Source organism: Pan paniscus, chromosome 21 (assembly GCF_029289425.2).
Source record: "Pan paniscus chromosome 21, NHGRI_mPanPan1-v2.0_pri, whole genome shotgun sequence".
Taxonomy (NCBI): Eukaryota; Metazoa; Chordata; class Mammalia; order Primates; family Hominidae; genus Pan; species Pan paniscus.
In genome coordinates, this window is record NC_073270.2 from 35,374,123 (window position 1) to 35,390,863 (window position 16,741).

The window sequence follows — 16,741 nt, forward strand, 5'->3', positions numbered from 1 at the left end:
CAGTGGATTGGATCAATAAAATGTGGTACATCCACACAGTATTATTAGGCCATTCTTGCATTGCTATGAAGAAATACCTGAGACAGGGTAACTTATAAGGAAAAGAGATTTAATTGGCTCATAGCCCTGTAGGCTGTACAGGAAGCATGGTGACGGCATCTGATGGCACCTGTGGAGTCTCCAGGGAGCTTTTACTCATGATGGAAGGTGAAGAGGGAGTAGGCTCATCACATGGCCAGAGCAGGAGCAAGAGAGAATGGGAGTGGGAGTAAGTACCACACACCCTTACACAACCAGATCTTGAAAGAATTCGCTATCAAAAGGACGGTATCAGGTCATGAGAGATCCACCCCCATGACCCAAACACCTCCTACCAGGCCCCACCTCCAACCCTGAGGATTACATTTCACCATGAGATTTATAGGGGCCACCTTCCAAACCATTTCACACACCATGGAATACTATGCAGCCACAAAAATAAAAAAAAATCATGTCCTTTGAAGCAACATGGATGCAGCGGAAGGCCATTATCCTAAGTAAATTAATGCAGGAATACAAAACGAAATACCACATGATCTCACTTATAAGTGGGAGCTAAACACTGGGTACTTATGGACATAAAGATGGACAGAATAAACACCAGGACTACTAGAGGGGAGAAGGAGGAAGGCAAGGTTTGACAAACTAACTATTGGGTACTATGCTCATGTATTAATCTGTTCTCACACTGCTATATAGAACTACCTGAGACTGGGTAATTTATAAAGAAAAGAGGTTTAACTGACTCACAATTCCACAGGCTGTACAGGAAGCATGGCTGGGAGGCTTCAGGAAACTTATAATCATGGCAGAAGGTGAAGGGGGAAGCAAGGCGTGTTCTACCATGGCAGCAGGAGAGCAAGTGAGCCAGGGGGGATGTGCCATATGTTTAAAGCATCAGATCTCATGAGAACTCACTTACCATGTAAGAACTGCAAGGGGGAAGTCTGCTCTCATGAGCTAATCACCTCTCACCATGTCATTCCCCCTACATTGGGAATTATAATTCAACATGAGATTTGGGTGGGGACACAGAGTCAAACCATACCAAATCAGCATCTGGATGACGGGATCATTCATACCCCAAAACTCAGCATTATGAGATATGCCCATGTAACAAACTGGCACATGTACACCTGAATGTAAAATACAAGTTAAAATTATTTTCAAAATGAATTAGTGAATGAATAAATAACTATGATTAAATGAAATTAAAATTTTGAATTAAAAAAATTTGAGAGTGATTTCAGCTTGACAGTTATGTAAGTTATGTAAATGGAAACAGTGAGTTCTGTAGGGTTTGGATCAACTGCACTATCTGTACTAAGTTGATGTCCAGTTGTTTGGATGAAAAGAAAAGAGGAGAAACATATAGCTCTAACAGGAATAAAATGGACAAGTTTCTATGATAGCAAAAAGAAGAAGGGAGGAAATAGGACTGAGGTTATAGTGATTGATAGATATTAATAGATGACTAAGTCAAAAGCCACTGGTTGCAGAAAATATTGATTAATTTTTATTCCAGTCAGACAACAAAATCTTATAACCTGCCTCTAGAGAAAACCCTTTTAGCCCTGTAATTATCTTTATTCCAAGCACCATTCCATTCATTAAGTAGTGTATAGGGTGATTAATAAGTGAATTATTCACAGAATTAGGACAGAATTTTTGAGTATTTCAGGATATTAATACTATAGTCAATGAACTAAAATAAAATTTGACTAGAGATGTGATCACCATGAATGCCATGTTGGTATCTTGTTAGATTTGGCAACCTAAAGTTGACAAATTTATTAATAAAATAACCGTTCCTTGATGATTAATTTACATTTAGTAAACATACCCTTTCTTCTTCCTTCCCTTTCTTATTCATTCATTCATTCATTCCAACAGAGCAGTGACTTTCATTCTAAGATTCCCAGAATCCTAAGAATTCTTGAATGTCATCATAGGGAGCCAGGTGTGAGGATTCCCAAACGTCGTATTTAATACTGGAAAAATCTCGAAAAGTTATATATTTACACCAGAAAAAGCTATACAGGTTTTAAGTTGTATATATATAGTTGAATACTTTCTATTTCTATCCAGAACTAAGTCATTAGAGTTAATAATGTTGATTATTTCATACTGACCTAGTAGGTAGCCTTTATGTATCATTGATTACTTATCAGTAAAATAAGAACCCCCCCAAAATTACAAAATAAATATATTTTGTGGGGTTTTCTTAAGGCTTTTGAAACATAAAATCAGAGGAGAGGATTAAAAGTAATCCTTGATTGTTAAAAAGGCAGGGAACTACTAACTTAGAAAATTGTATGAAAACAGTAAGATATATACATGGCCCTCAGACCAGCTGCCTGTTTTAATAAAGTTTTATTGGAGCACATCCATGGATCTATGGTGCTTTCCTGCTACAATGGTAGAGTTGAATGTTTGCTATAGAGACCGTATGGTTCGCAAAGCCTAAAATATTTATCATCTGGTCCTTTACAGCAAAAGTGACCAGTTTTAGAACATTCACTTTACAAATTAGGATACAGTGGATGCTGCCTTAACTGACCTCCACTTAAGTGATTTGCAATCAGCACTTTCTGGTACCCCTGTACAACTTATTGACTGATGTCAACTGTAAACTGAAAGCCTTTGAGCTACTTTTAATGCCTGTACATTTCTCCTTCCATTACAGAAATTGTATAGTTTCTAAGAGGAAGCTGTGTTGATTCCTAAATATGTTTACACCATTTGTTCTTGTTCTTGTAGCTATGCGATTTAATTAAATACTATGTTGAGAGGCTGAGATGGGCGGATCACTAGGTCAGGAGATCGAGACCATCCTGGCTAACTCGGTGAAACCCCGTCTCCACTGAAAATACAAAAAAATTAGCTGTGCATGGTGGCGGGTGCCTGTACACCCAGCTACTGGGGAGGCTGAGGCGGGAGAATGGCATGAACCTGGGAGGTGGAGCTTGCAGTGCGCAGAGATCGCACCACTGCATTCCAGCCTGGGTGACAGAGTGAGATTCTCTCTGAAAATGAATACATCAATAAATAAATAAATAAATAAATATTATGTAAACTGAGAAAATGAGTATAACAAGGGTAGTATTGTTTCTTTGAGAAATAAACTAAATGTGTTGGAAAAATGAGAAACTCAAACAGTTGCTCTCAGCTTAACTCTTGGCAAGACCACTAGAAATAAATGGGAAAAACTGTGTAATCTAGGATTTCAGATTGCTTTACCCCAGTTGTCTTCACAGAAAGTGAACAAGAAATCCATGACAACGTATCATTGGCATAGTTTCCACAAGAAACTCCACTCTGAAACCGTGCAAGGCTTTGATCTTGTCATCAAAATTCTGGCAAATTTATTTACACATGTCTTTTAAATTAAAGTTTTAAGGACTTACATCTAATACTTCTTATGATTCCTCCATCTAACTTAAATTCGTGATTAATCTGTTTATTCCTTGTCCCAATCTGATTGAATAAGGGGGTTTCTACCGTTTTTGCTAACCAAAAGTTTAATTTGACGAAGATGGAATTATAAATATAATAATTCTAGTTTAAAGAATTAGAATGGTAAAGGTTAATACAATTTAGTATGCCTAAAAATCACTTGAAAAGCTTACTAACAATGTAAATTCTTGTGCCTTAGGCCTGAGATTTTGATTCAATAGGTCTAGCATGGGACACAGGAATCTGGATTTTTAGGAATGATAAAGGAAAATTGCTTAAAATAGGGTAAATTATGACTTATAAATATAAAATGAACACTTGTCTAAGATTTTTAACTCATTTATTTAATGAGGGAGCCAGTAAGATGTTATACTAAGTTTTATGGAAAATTAAGAGCCACACATATCTAGGCACTAAGGAACACTGAAATAAATTTGCTTGATAGGTTCAAAACTGATTTCTTGATGGAAGGTGGAAAAAGGAAAATTAATTATACTTCCACCAAAATCAATCATTTGCCTGTCTATAGACAAGAATATTTGCATTACTATCAGTAACCTACAACTAACAGAATTGCAAATAACAAGGAAAACAAAAGGCACAGAGACCCCATAGAAACAGATAACCCAGGTTATTCTAGACAAGGATGAGATTTCCATTAAAGACACTCAGTGGTAATTTCGTTGGTCCATCTTAAAATCTTTCCATTTTCTCCTGAAACAAATTGCTCAAGCAATTCAAATACAATGAATGTGGTCAGTGGGTCACACCTGGAGAAATCATTTTCTAACCTGCAATCAAGACTGTTGAATTACTCCCTTCACTGGAAAGAATAAAATATTACCACATAAATTCGTGTTATGATAATGGCCCACTATGAATGCTTTGGTGTTCTTAATTTTCTTAAGATTTATTAATATTTCTGAAGTAATTACTAAATGCCAAGCAATATATTTTCTAATTTAATCTTTCATTGACTTTTACTTTCACTTTAATTGAGCTACTCACTTTCATGGCTATAAACTTAACTTTTCAATAACTTAAAAATTGATTTCTAATGTTATAAACTTTAATGTTCCACTCTGTGACATGCTCTTTCAGACCCTCTCTTCCTTACTGCCAACTCACCTTCTCTTCTATCTCTTCCAGTGCCTCAGTATCTTGACTCTTCCATTTTCTTTTTTCTTTTCTTTTATTAAGTGGATACATGATAATTTCACATGTTGATGGGGTACAATGTGGTATTTTGATACATGACACATTGTTAAAACCTCTCCTCCCTATCTTTCCCAGTCTGGTAACCACTCTTCTACTCTCTATTAGATCAGTGTTTTTAGATTTCACATATGAATGAGATCATGTGATATTTGTCTTACCGTGGTTAGCTTATTTCACTTACCACAATGTCGTCTATGCTCATTCATGTTGCCACAAGTGACACGATTTTACCCTTTATTATGGCCAAATGTGCATATGATATAGTTTGGATATTTGTCCTGACCCATATCTCATGTTATATTGTAATCCCCACTGTTAGAGATTGGGCCTGGTAGGGGGTGTTTGGGTCATGAAGGTGGATCCCTCATGGCTTCATTCTATCCTCATGATAGTGAACGAGTTCCCAAGCTTCCTGACTAGTCAAGAAGATGTTGGCATTATGCTCCCTGTACAGCCCATGGAACCAGGAGCCAATTATGTCTCTTTTCTTATAAATTATCCAATCTCAGGTATTTCTTTATAGCAATGCAGGAATGACCAAATACAGCATATATGCCACATTTTCTTTCTCCATTCATTCATTGATGGACACTTAGGTTGATTCTAGGCTATTGTGAATAGTGCTGTAATTAACATGAGAGTCCAGAAATCTCTTTGACATACTGATTTAATATTCTTTGAATATATACCCAGAAGTGGGATTGTTGGATTTTGTGATAAGTCTATTTTTAATGTTTTTGGAAGTTATATTGTTTTCCATAACAATTGCTCTAATTTACATTTCCACCAACAGTGTATGAAAATTCCCCTTTCTTCACATCCTTGCCAGCATTTGTTATTTTTTGACTTTTTCATAAAAAGCATTCTAAGCAGGATGAGATGATATCTCACTGTGGATTTGACTTGCATTTCTCTGATTATTAGTGATGGTGAGCATTTTTTCATATACCTGTTGGTATTTTTTTTGTCTTTTGTGGAGAAATGTCTATTCAGCTGTCTTGACCATTTTCTAATCCAATTATTTGTATTTTTGCTATTGAGCTGTTTGAGTTTTCTATAAATTTGGGATATTAACACCTTATGAAGTGAATAGTTTGCAGATATTTTCTCCCATTTTGTAGGTTGTGTCTTCACTCTTGTGATTGTTTCCTATGCAGTGCAGAAGTTTTTATTTGGTGTAATCCCATTTGTTTATTTTTGCTTTTGTTGTGCATGTCTTTCGATGTCTTTTCTAAAAAGTCCTTGCCCAGACCAATGACATATAACATTTCACCTAAGTTTTCTTCTACTAGTTTCATAGTTTGGGGTTTTATATTTAAATATTTAATTTATTTTGAGTTGATTTTTGTATATGATGAGAGATAGGGGTCTACTTTCATTCTTTTGTATGTGGATATGCACTTTCCCAGTACCATTTGTTGAAAAGACTGTCTTTTCCTAATTGAATGTTTGCACGTTTGTCAAAAATAAGTTGCATGTAAATACATGGTTTTATGCCTGGGCTCTCTATTTTTGTTCCACTGGTCTACGTGCCTGTTTTTATGCCAATACCATGCTGTTTTAGTTAAGATAGCTTTGTAATATATTTTGAAATTAGATAGTGTAATACCTCTAGCATTGCTCTTTTTGCTTAAGATTTATTTGGCTATTTGGGGTGTTTTGTAGTTTCACATGAATTTTAAGATTTTTTTAACATCTGTGAAGAATGAAATTGGAAATTTGATAGAGATTATATTGGATTTATAGATTGATTTTCATAGTATGGTCATTTCAACAATATTAATTCTTCTAGTCCATGAACATGGGATATCTTTCTATTTATTTTAATTTTTTAATTGTTTTTATCAATGTTTAATAACTTTCATCTTTCCGTGGCTTAATTTACTTGTAGGTATTTTGTTTTTTTAATAGCTATTTTAAATGGGGTTACTTTCTTGATTCCTTTTTCAGATAGTCTGCTATTGGTGTATAGAAATGTTACTGATTTTTTATGTTGCTTTTGTATCCTGAAACCTTATTGTATTCATTTACTATTTCTGATTCTCAGTGGCGTATTTAGGGTTTTTTACATATATGATCATGTCATCTGCAAAGAGGGACAATTTGACTTTTTTTTTTTACAATATGGATGCCTTTTATTTCTTTCTCTTACCTAATTGTTCTGACTAGTACTTCCAGTACTATGTTGAAAAAAGTGATTAAAGTGAGCATCCTTGTCTTGTTCCAGATCCTAGAGGCAAAGCTTTCAAGTTTTCACCATTCAGTATAATGTTGTCTGTGGGTTATCACATATGGTCTTTATTTTATTATGTTCTTTTATAACGAATTTGTTAAAAGGTTTGATCATAAAAGGATGTCTAATTTTGTCAAATGCTTTTTCTGCATCTATTGAAACGATTATATGTTTTTTATCCTTCATTGTTTAACGTGATGTATCAGATTTTATTGATTTACATGTATTAGACTATCCTTACCTCCCCGGGTAAATACCATTTGATTATGGTGGATAATCTTTTTAATGTGCTTTTGAAATATCATTGCTAGAACTGCTGGTTTTGAATGTTTGCATCTATGTTTATCAATGATATTGGCCTGGAGTTTTCTTTTATTTGCTTTTCTTGTCTCATTTTGGAATCAGGAAATGCTGTCTTCATAGAATGGGTTTGGAAGAGTTCCCTCCTTTTCATTTTTTTGAAATAGTTTGTAAATAATTTGTATAATTTTTAAAAATATTTTGTAGAATTTGTCAGTGAAAACCGCCAAGTCATGAGCTTTTCTTTCTTCCTCTATTTTTTTTAGAGACAGGATCTCACTCTATCACTGAGGCTGGCATACAGTGGTGCAGTCATAGCTGACTGCAACCTCAAACTCCTGGTCTTAAGTGATCCTCCTGCCTCAGCCTCCTGAGTACAAATACACACCACTATACCCGGATAATTTTTATTTTTATTTTTAGAGATGGAGTCTCGTTGTGTTGCCCAGGCTAATCTTGAACTCCTGCCCTCTAGTGATTCTCCTGCCTTGGGCTCCTAAACAGTGAGATTACAGGTGTGAGCTACTGTGTGAAGTCTTTTGGATTTTCCTTGACTGAGAGTCTAAATTGCTCCTTCGATCTCATTATTTGTCATTGGTGTGTTCACATTTTCTATTTCTTCTTTCTTCAATTTTGACAGGTTATATTTGTACAGAGCATATGTATTTCTTCTAAGTTTTTCAATTTATTAGTGTATGATTGTTTGTAGTACTTACTCATGATTCCTTATATTTCTCTAGAGTCTATCATAGTATATCCTTTTTCATATCTGATTATATGTGAATTTTCTCTTTTTTTCTTAGTCTGACAAAACATTTGTCAATTTTACATTTTCAAAAAAGATTCCTTCATTTAATTAGTCATTTGTATTTTTTGTCTTCATTTCATATATTTGTGCTCTGATCTTTATATTCTTTTGCTAATTTGGGTCTTAGTTTGTTCTTGATTTTATAGTTCCTTGAAATACATTGTTAGATGGTTTATTCATTATCTTTCTTCTTTATTGATGTAGAAATGTATTGCTATAAACTTCCCTCTAAGGACTGTTTTGCTGTATTTCATAAGTTTTCATATGTTCTGATTTCATTTTTATTTGTCTTTAGACATTTTTAAAATTAAATATTATTCATTGACCCATTGGTTGTTTAAGGATATCTTGTTTAATTTGTATGTATTTGCACAATTTCTGAAGTTCCTGCTGTTGTTTATTTCTAGCTTTATTCCATATGGTTAAAAAACACATGATATGATTTGATTTTTTGATTAGCTAAGACTTGTTTTGTGGTCTAACATATCTATCATGGACAATATTCCATGTGCAGGTGAAAAGACAGTGAATTATGCAATTGTTGGATGAAATGTTATGTAAATAACTGTTAAATTCTTTTGATCTAGAGTGAAGTTTAAATGTTTCTTTGTTGAGATTCTCTCTCAATGATCTGTTCATTGCTGAAAATCGGATGTCGAGGTTTCTTACTAATGTTGTACAGTTTTTTGTCTCTCCTTTTAGATCTATTAATGTTTGCTTTATATATTTAGGTTCTGCAATGTTGAGTGCATTATATATTTACAATTATTGTATTATCTTGTTGTACTGAGCCCTTTATTATTACATAATGGCCTTGTTTGTCTGTGTTTACAGTTTTTTTACTTAAAGTCTATTTTATTTGATATAAATATAACTACTTCTGCATTCTTTGGTTTCCATTATCATAAAATATATTTTTTCATCTGATCACTTTCAATTTATGTGTGTATTTACAGGTGATGGGAGTCTCTTGTAGAAAGAATATAGTTAGGTCTTGTTTTTAATCCATTTACCCATTTTCTGTCTTCTTACTGGATAGTTTAATCTATTTCCATTCAAGGTAATTATTGATAGATAAGGACTTGTACTGCCATATACTGTTTTCTTGTTGTCTTTTAGAATTTTTGTACCTTTTTGTCCCTTTGTTGTCTTCCTTTGTATTTAAGTGATTTTCTCTGTGTGTTTTTGTTTCTTGTTCTTTTATTTTTAGTGTATGTAATAAAAATGTTTGCCTTTTGGTTACTATGAAGCACGTGAAGAATATTTTATAGTTTCAGTAGGTAATTGAATGGATAACAACTTAATTTTGATAATAAGAAATGGGGAAAAGCAAACACTCTGCTCTTTAACTCAATCACTCCTCCACATTTTGCATTTTCGATGTCTTAATTTACATCTTTTATATCACTTATCCCTTAACAACTTATTGTAGTTGTTTTTTTTTGTATTTTAACCTTCTTACTAAAAACATGTAAGTGGATTGCATTCAATTATTACTATATTAGAGCATGCTGAATTTGTCTGAATATTTATTTTTACCTGTGGATTTATACCTTCCAATTTTTTGTATTACATATTAGTGACCTTTTCTTTCAGTTTGAAGACTGTTCTTTAACATTTCTTTTAAGGCAGGTATGGTTACAATGAATTCCTTCATCTTTGTTTGTCTTAGAATATTTTAACTGCTCCTTCATTTCTAAATGAGAGCTGTGCTGGATACTGTATTCATGGTTGACAGTTTTTTTCTTCAGCACTTGATTCTATTATCCTACTCTCTCCTGGCCCATATTGTTTCTGCTGAGAAGTCTGCTGCCAGGAACATTGGAATTCTCTTATGTGTTATATGCTTCCTTTTTCTTAATGCTTTCAGGACCTACTCTTTCTTTTTGACGTTTGAAAGTTTAATTATAATGTGTCTTGTGGTTGTCTTATTCAGATTAAATCAGATTAGTGAGCTTTGACCATCCTAAACATCTTAATCCTTCTCCAAGTTTAAAAAGTTGTCTGTTATTTCTCTGAATAAGCTTCTAACTCTTTTTCATTCTTAGTTCCACTTTAACACTGTAGATTTGTTTTTTTGATGGTGTCCCATGGATCTCATAAGTTTTCTTTGTTTCTTCTCATTTTTTTCTCTTTTCTACTCTGACAGTGTATTTTCAAAGAACCTGTCTTTGAGCTCACTGTTTTTTTTCTTCTACTTGATCAGTTCTGCTCTTGATGCCCTCTAGTGCATTTTTCAGTTTGTTTACTGAACTTTCTACCTCCAGGATTTCCGTTTGATTTTTTTCCCATTATTTTAAATTCTTTGTTGAATTTCTCATAAATTTCCATATTGTTTCTCTGTACTTTGTTGAAGTTCACAGATTTTTTTAAAAAAAAACAGCTATTTGAATTTTTTTGTTAGCCACATCATTCATTTGCATGTCTTTAGGTTCAGTTACTGACATCTTGTTTTCTCCATTTGGTGAGGCAGTTTTTCCTAGGCTATTCTTATTTTTTTAGATGTGCATCTCTGTCTACACATTGATGAATTAAATATTTATTTCAATCTTCTCAGTCTGGGTTTGTTTTTGACTGTTTCTCAGTGGGCTTGTTTAGAAATTCTGTCTGGATTTCCATTATATTCCATTTTAAATTAGGAGGTGCCCAAAGCAAAGGTTAGACATATGTCTTGCAATGGAGCTTCACCACTGATGCAATGTAACTGGATGGGCCCATGGGTGATCCACAGAAAAGCTGCTGTCTGTAGGGGGAGAACAAGTCAGGTCATCAAATCTGGACAGTCTGTGTATCATGTTTCCCACAGTGTGGTGCCCATAAACAACCTGTCTGGTATAATATTTCCTCTGGTAGGAATGGCTAGCCACTGCTAAGTTTCATATAGTAAGTATTGGAAACCCAATCCCTTCTCTATGTCCTTAGCATGCCTCTGGTGGTTCAGCTCTGTTGACACTCATGGTGCTGCTTGTGGGCTGATGCAGGAGTGAGTCTACTGTGAAGGCACTCAGTATGGTGGAAAAAATATTCAACTTCTGCTCACTTTATTCAGTGTAAGAACTGTGAGTTCAGGAGGACTTTCTGCATATAATACCATTATGGCCTGAGGGAGGAGTATCACAGTCACAGAGTACTGTTTCCCTTACTGTCCAAGCATAGTTTTACTCTTCTTTGCAGTCCAAAGGGGCTTCATTGACTCACTCATGTATTCAGGGTTCATTAGCTCTTGTAAAAGTAATTTCATATGTGGATAGTTGTTCATATAGATGTGTCTGTAGGGGTATGATTACTGGAGAGATCTGCTCCACTACCTTGCTCTGTCCAAATCCTTCCCCTTTCCAACAAGTGTTTGCCACCTTCTAGTTTTATTTTTTCTTAACCAAACTAAGTTTAGCCTTTTAATCCTTCACTCTCCTCCACTTCAAATGCCATTGCTTCTTTGTATGCTTATTGTATTTTCCATGCCAGATGACTTTCAGCTGGTTATTTACAGTATGTAAGTTTTAATATCCTGTAAAAGGGGGATAATAATGGCATCCATTTGATAGGGATGTTAAAGATACTAAATGACACTGTCCATGTTAAATAACTTTTTGAGATATATTGAGATGTTTCTGTACTTCCTTGTTCTGCCCTTCTTGTTGAACCAGAGGAATCTATTGCCATGAAAAGCAATAAAACTGTCATAGTAGAAATTAAAAGTGAGTAGGAACTTATTTAAAAATCATCATTCTCCTTTTCAATGCAAAAATAAGAACTAGAAAATTTTAATAAGGCAATAGTCTGAAGAAATAACTTATGGAAGATAATATGGGTTTTTTAATCTTAAAGGGTTCTTTCATATATTCAAGCTTTGAGATTGGCTGCCTTGAATCCTACTAAAATTTCAATGTAAGTTTTAGAGCGGGAGGAAAGAGTCAAAGAAAAAATTGCACTGGAAAAAGTTAAATAAGTAAGGAAGATATTATTAAAGCTATTGCAATACTGGAGAGAGTCCAGACCTAGTCTGAACTCAGCTCCCCTGATACAAAGGGCCGTGGAGTTTTTGAAAGTGAGGGTAAGGGGGCGATCATAGGCCACCTGTCTTTGCTAACTGTCTTTTTTCAAAGGAAAAATAAACTTTCTTTTATCTTTATGATATAAGGTAATTTTTACAACTTGGAGCAAGATTAGGCTCTTACTCTCTCATGGAGACTGGGAAATAAGGTATTATCTTTCTGGAGGATTATGTTTGAAAGAGATGGCTCCCAGATCCTTGAAAAAGGAAATTTTCTGCTTACAAGTTGCACATGCCACTTCTACCTGCATTTCACTGGCCAAACAGGTCACATGTCTAAATCTGACCCTTCCTTCAGTAGGACAGAAATGTATAATCTTCTAGGAGATAGGGCCACTACAGCAGGAAGACCAGATAATGGGAGAATGGTAATATAATCTACCACAATGACCACAGTGAAAACATTAGTAATCCTCAGGGTTAAACCAAGTCTTCTTGGACACTTAGGTTGATTCTAGGCTATTGTCAATAGTGGAATAACAAAAAATAAAGAGAGTAGCCCATTTTTTTTTTGCAGAGAAGCTAGACAATTCACAGTAACTTATGGCCTAGACAATTTTATTTCTTGATCAACACAACTCTTTATAGATGCCTGTGGTCCAAAAATGCAGATTCCTAATAGTCCCCAAAAAGAAGGGATCCTCTGCAAGGCAACCTGGGAGGGAGTTTAGGATTGTTCTGAGGCAGTGAAAGCCATTGAGATTCACATGTAAGAGGGTATAGAAAGGGAATCCATATGTTTTGATCCCTCTATGTGCTGGATATAACTTGGTCTTCACTACATTGCACCACCTTTGGTGTTAGAGAGAACTGGATTTGAATCCCAGTTCCTTCACTCATTATGATTTGATGGTGAATGTGTTTTTAACTCGTCTGAACCTCAGTTTGCTCATCTACAAATGATGGGATTGTTATGACACTTGCATAAGGTAAGTGTTTAAAAATCTGGGAATAATCCTGTAATTTAAAAGACGGGGTTGTGATGAGGCTTCAATAAGTTAAGTGTGTAAAAATCTGGACACAGTGTTACTAATTTTGTAGGTTTTCAATATATAGAGAAGGAGGATTATTTTTCTCTCATTTAATTTTTAGAACAAGTTTATAAAATTGGTATTATTCATATTTTTGAGATAATCAAAGGATCAGTAAGTTTAAATAAATCACCATAGTAACAAAGCAGTTCACAATATATTGACTGGATAATTGCTAGTGAAAAGTAGCAATGATGATCACATTGAAAATCTTTTGTTAGGTGGTGGTTTTCTCTTGCATAAGCCTCTTCATTTGTTGAAACCATAGATTCTAAGTTTGCTCTATCAAAGTGATCATTAGAAAAATATAATGTACTTAGTGTATAAATTTTAGAAAATTTCCTTTCCGATTCTGTTAATTTGATTGAATATGTGCATTTTTAATTATGAATGTAAATATGAATACGTATGACATATGAAATATGACTTGACATCACAGAGTAACCTTAGATCGTGGCAACGTTTTATTCTGAAAGCACCTGCAGAAATGTATCTTCTTTCTAGTTTCCAAAAAACTCAGAGGTCATAGGGGAAGAGGGGACTTTGGTTGTCAGACAATGCATGAGGTACATTAGGATACAGTAATTTCATCATAATTCATATTCATAATTCACAGTGAGGAAACCTGAAAGTTGCTACCACTTACCAATAAATGAAAGGTGGGGCGGTGTCGCTGGGGGTCGCGGCTTTGTGAGCCAGTGCCTGGACTCCCACGTCACAAATGGAAGGGCAGCGTGTGGAAGGAAATCAAGGCCTGATTGGTTCTTCCTAAGCAGGACACATCAGGTTGTCAGGGCAACCGGCCTTCAGTTGGTGGCCTTCAGTGGGTGCCTTAAGTTGGTGGCATTTGGTTGCCTTTCCTGGGGATAGGGGGCAGGTGCTCAGCTCTGCAGACGTGGGGGCAAGCGAAGGCCCAAGCTGCCTCGAGAAGAGCAGAGGTGTCCCATGGGGACCACGATGACCAGTCGCATGTGCACCAAAGTCAGCCCTGCAGCACATTGGTGACCAGAAGACGCCCAAAGGTAGGGAGGCGACAGATACCACTTGGCCTCAGGAGCTCCTCTGGCCGTTGCTGAACCAAGGTTCCCCCAGAGACATCCACCGCCTAGGGCTCCTCCCTTCTTCACCTAGTTCCTTTCCTAGGCCCAGGCCCCAAGCCTGAGGACCGGCTCTGCCTGGGGTCTCCATCCCTTCGTCTTTCCCTGTTGCATCCAGTCAGTTTATTTTCCCCTCCCTACCCATATGACCAGTTCTGGGCACTCTTCTTCTTCCTAGAGGCTGGCCAAAAACTAAGTTTTCAAAGTACAAAATGGATGCTACAGATTTCGTTGCTGTAGAGGAAATGTCTGACAGCTCTTGTATTTAAACTTAAGTAGCTACACCGGGACTCACAGTTTCATAACTTGAGTTCTAGACCAGAGCTCTCTACCCTAAAGCAACAGCAAGGGGTTAGAGGTACTCTTCTTGATTCTAATAATAAAAAATGATTTTTTTTGTACGGACAAGGTCTCATTGTGTTGCCCAAGCTTGTCTCAAACCCCTGGCCTCAAGTGATTCACCCACCTTGGCCTCCCACACTGCTGGGATGACAGGAAGAGCCGCCACACTTGGTCATTGGAGGTGCTCTTGCTTTGTGTGTTTCAGCTGGTCTTCAGGCGCAGCTGACTGTAAGATGCTCCTGCAGTATAGTTCTATGTCTTTCTGCATAGATTCAGTGGATCCTGTGATTTTTTTTACATGGAATAGCCCCTTTATTTTTTGCAGAGAAGCTAGACAATTCACAGCAACATATGGCCTAGTAAATTTTATTTCTTGATCAACACAACTTTTTATAGATGCTTGTGGTCCAAAAATGCAGATTCCTAATCATCCCCACGAATAAGGGGGCCATTGCAAGGCAACCTGGGAGGGAGTTTAGTATTGCTCTGAGGCAGCGAAAGCTATTGAAATTCCCACATAAGGGGGCAGAAAAGGGAATCCACATGTTTTGATCCCTTCATGTTCTGGGTGTAACTTGGTCCTCGTTAAATTGCACCATTTTTGGCATCAGAGAGAACCGGATTTGAATCCCAGTTTCATCCCTCATTATGATTTGATGGTGAACGTGTTTTTAACTTGTCTGAGGCTCAGTTTGCTGATCTATAAAAGATGGGATTGTTACGAGGCTTCCATAACGTACATGTGTAAAAATCATGGCAAAATGCTTGTAATTTAAAATACAGGGTTGTCAGGAGACTTCTATCAGGTAAGTATGTAAAAACCTGGACACAATGCCTATAATTTTGTAAGTATTCAATATATGGAGAAGGAGGATTATTTTTCTTTCATTTAATTTTTAGAGCAACTTTATAAAATTGGTGATACTCATATATTTGAGATAATCAAACCAAGGATCAGAAAGACTAAATAAATCAACATAGTCACAAAGCAGTTCACAATACATTTACTGGATAATTTCTAGTTAAAAGTAGCAATGATGATCACATTGAAAATCTTGTATTATCTGGTGGTTTTCTCTTACATAAACTTCTTGGAATTTAGTAAGATAAGTTGCAGCTCAAAAAGCAGATCCGTAGAATATTTTGTTCCAGAGATTGTAGTGGGAGCCCAAGTATTGCATGAGTTTTGTTGGGAACAAGGTGTAGGCTGAGAATCTAAGCAAGCTTCAGGTGGTGGTTTTCAGTTGGTGGGCAGTGGCAGAAAGAGGAGGAGCTCCGTCTGTGCTCTCTCTTCCCCCAGTCACAGCCCCCAGGCTTGTTGCATCCAGTCCCTTCTTAGTTAAACCAGACAGGTTGACAGGTTTATTTAGCATTTAGCAGACAAGTCAGCTCAGGGTAGGCGGGTGAGGTGGGGTGTGGGCTGCTAGTACAGTGCTGCCCTTTGACCCAGGTCTGCCCGTGCCCATGGGGCTATTCCATATATTATATATTATATATATACATAATATTTTTATATTTATGTATATAAGCCTGTTGGTTTGTTAAAACCATGGATTCTAAGATGCTCTATCAATGTGATCATTAGAAAAATGTGATGTACTTAGTGTGTAAATTTTAGAACATTTCTTCTGTTAGTCTTGTTAATACTCAATTCTTTTCTAAAACACCTAGCGCAAATCTCCATAGGTTTTAATCGAATTATATTATAATTTGGATTTTCTGGTCTACCTATCTTGCAAATAATAAAGTTCTTAAAATTAATTTTCTATTTCTGCCATAACAAATTACCACAATTTTGTGGCTTAAATCAAAGACTTACGACCCTATAGTTCTGTAGGGCAAACCTCTGACAGTGGTTTTACTGGGCTTAAGTCAAGGTGTTGTCAGGGCTGTATTGCTTTCTGGAGGCTCTAGAGAGAATCCATTTCCTTTTCAAACTTTTAGATGCTGTCCCTATTCCTTGGATCACGGGACAATCCCTCCATCTTCAAAGCCAGTAACGTGGGATGTCTGTGACCATTTTTCTGTAGTCATATCACCTTCTGACTGTAGCTAGGAAAGATTCTCTGATTTTATAGACACATGCAATTAGATTGGCCCCCAAGATAATCAAGGATAATCCCCCTAACTCAAGGGTTAATCACATCTCCAAAGTCCCTTTTG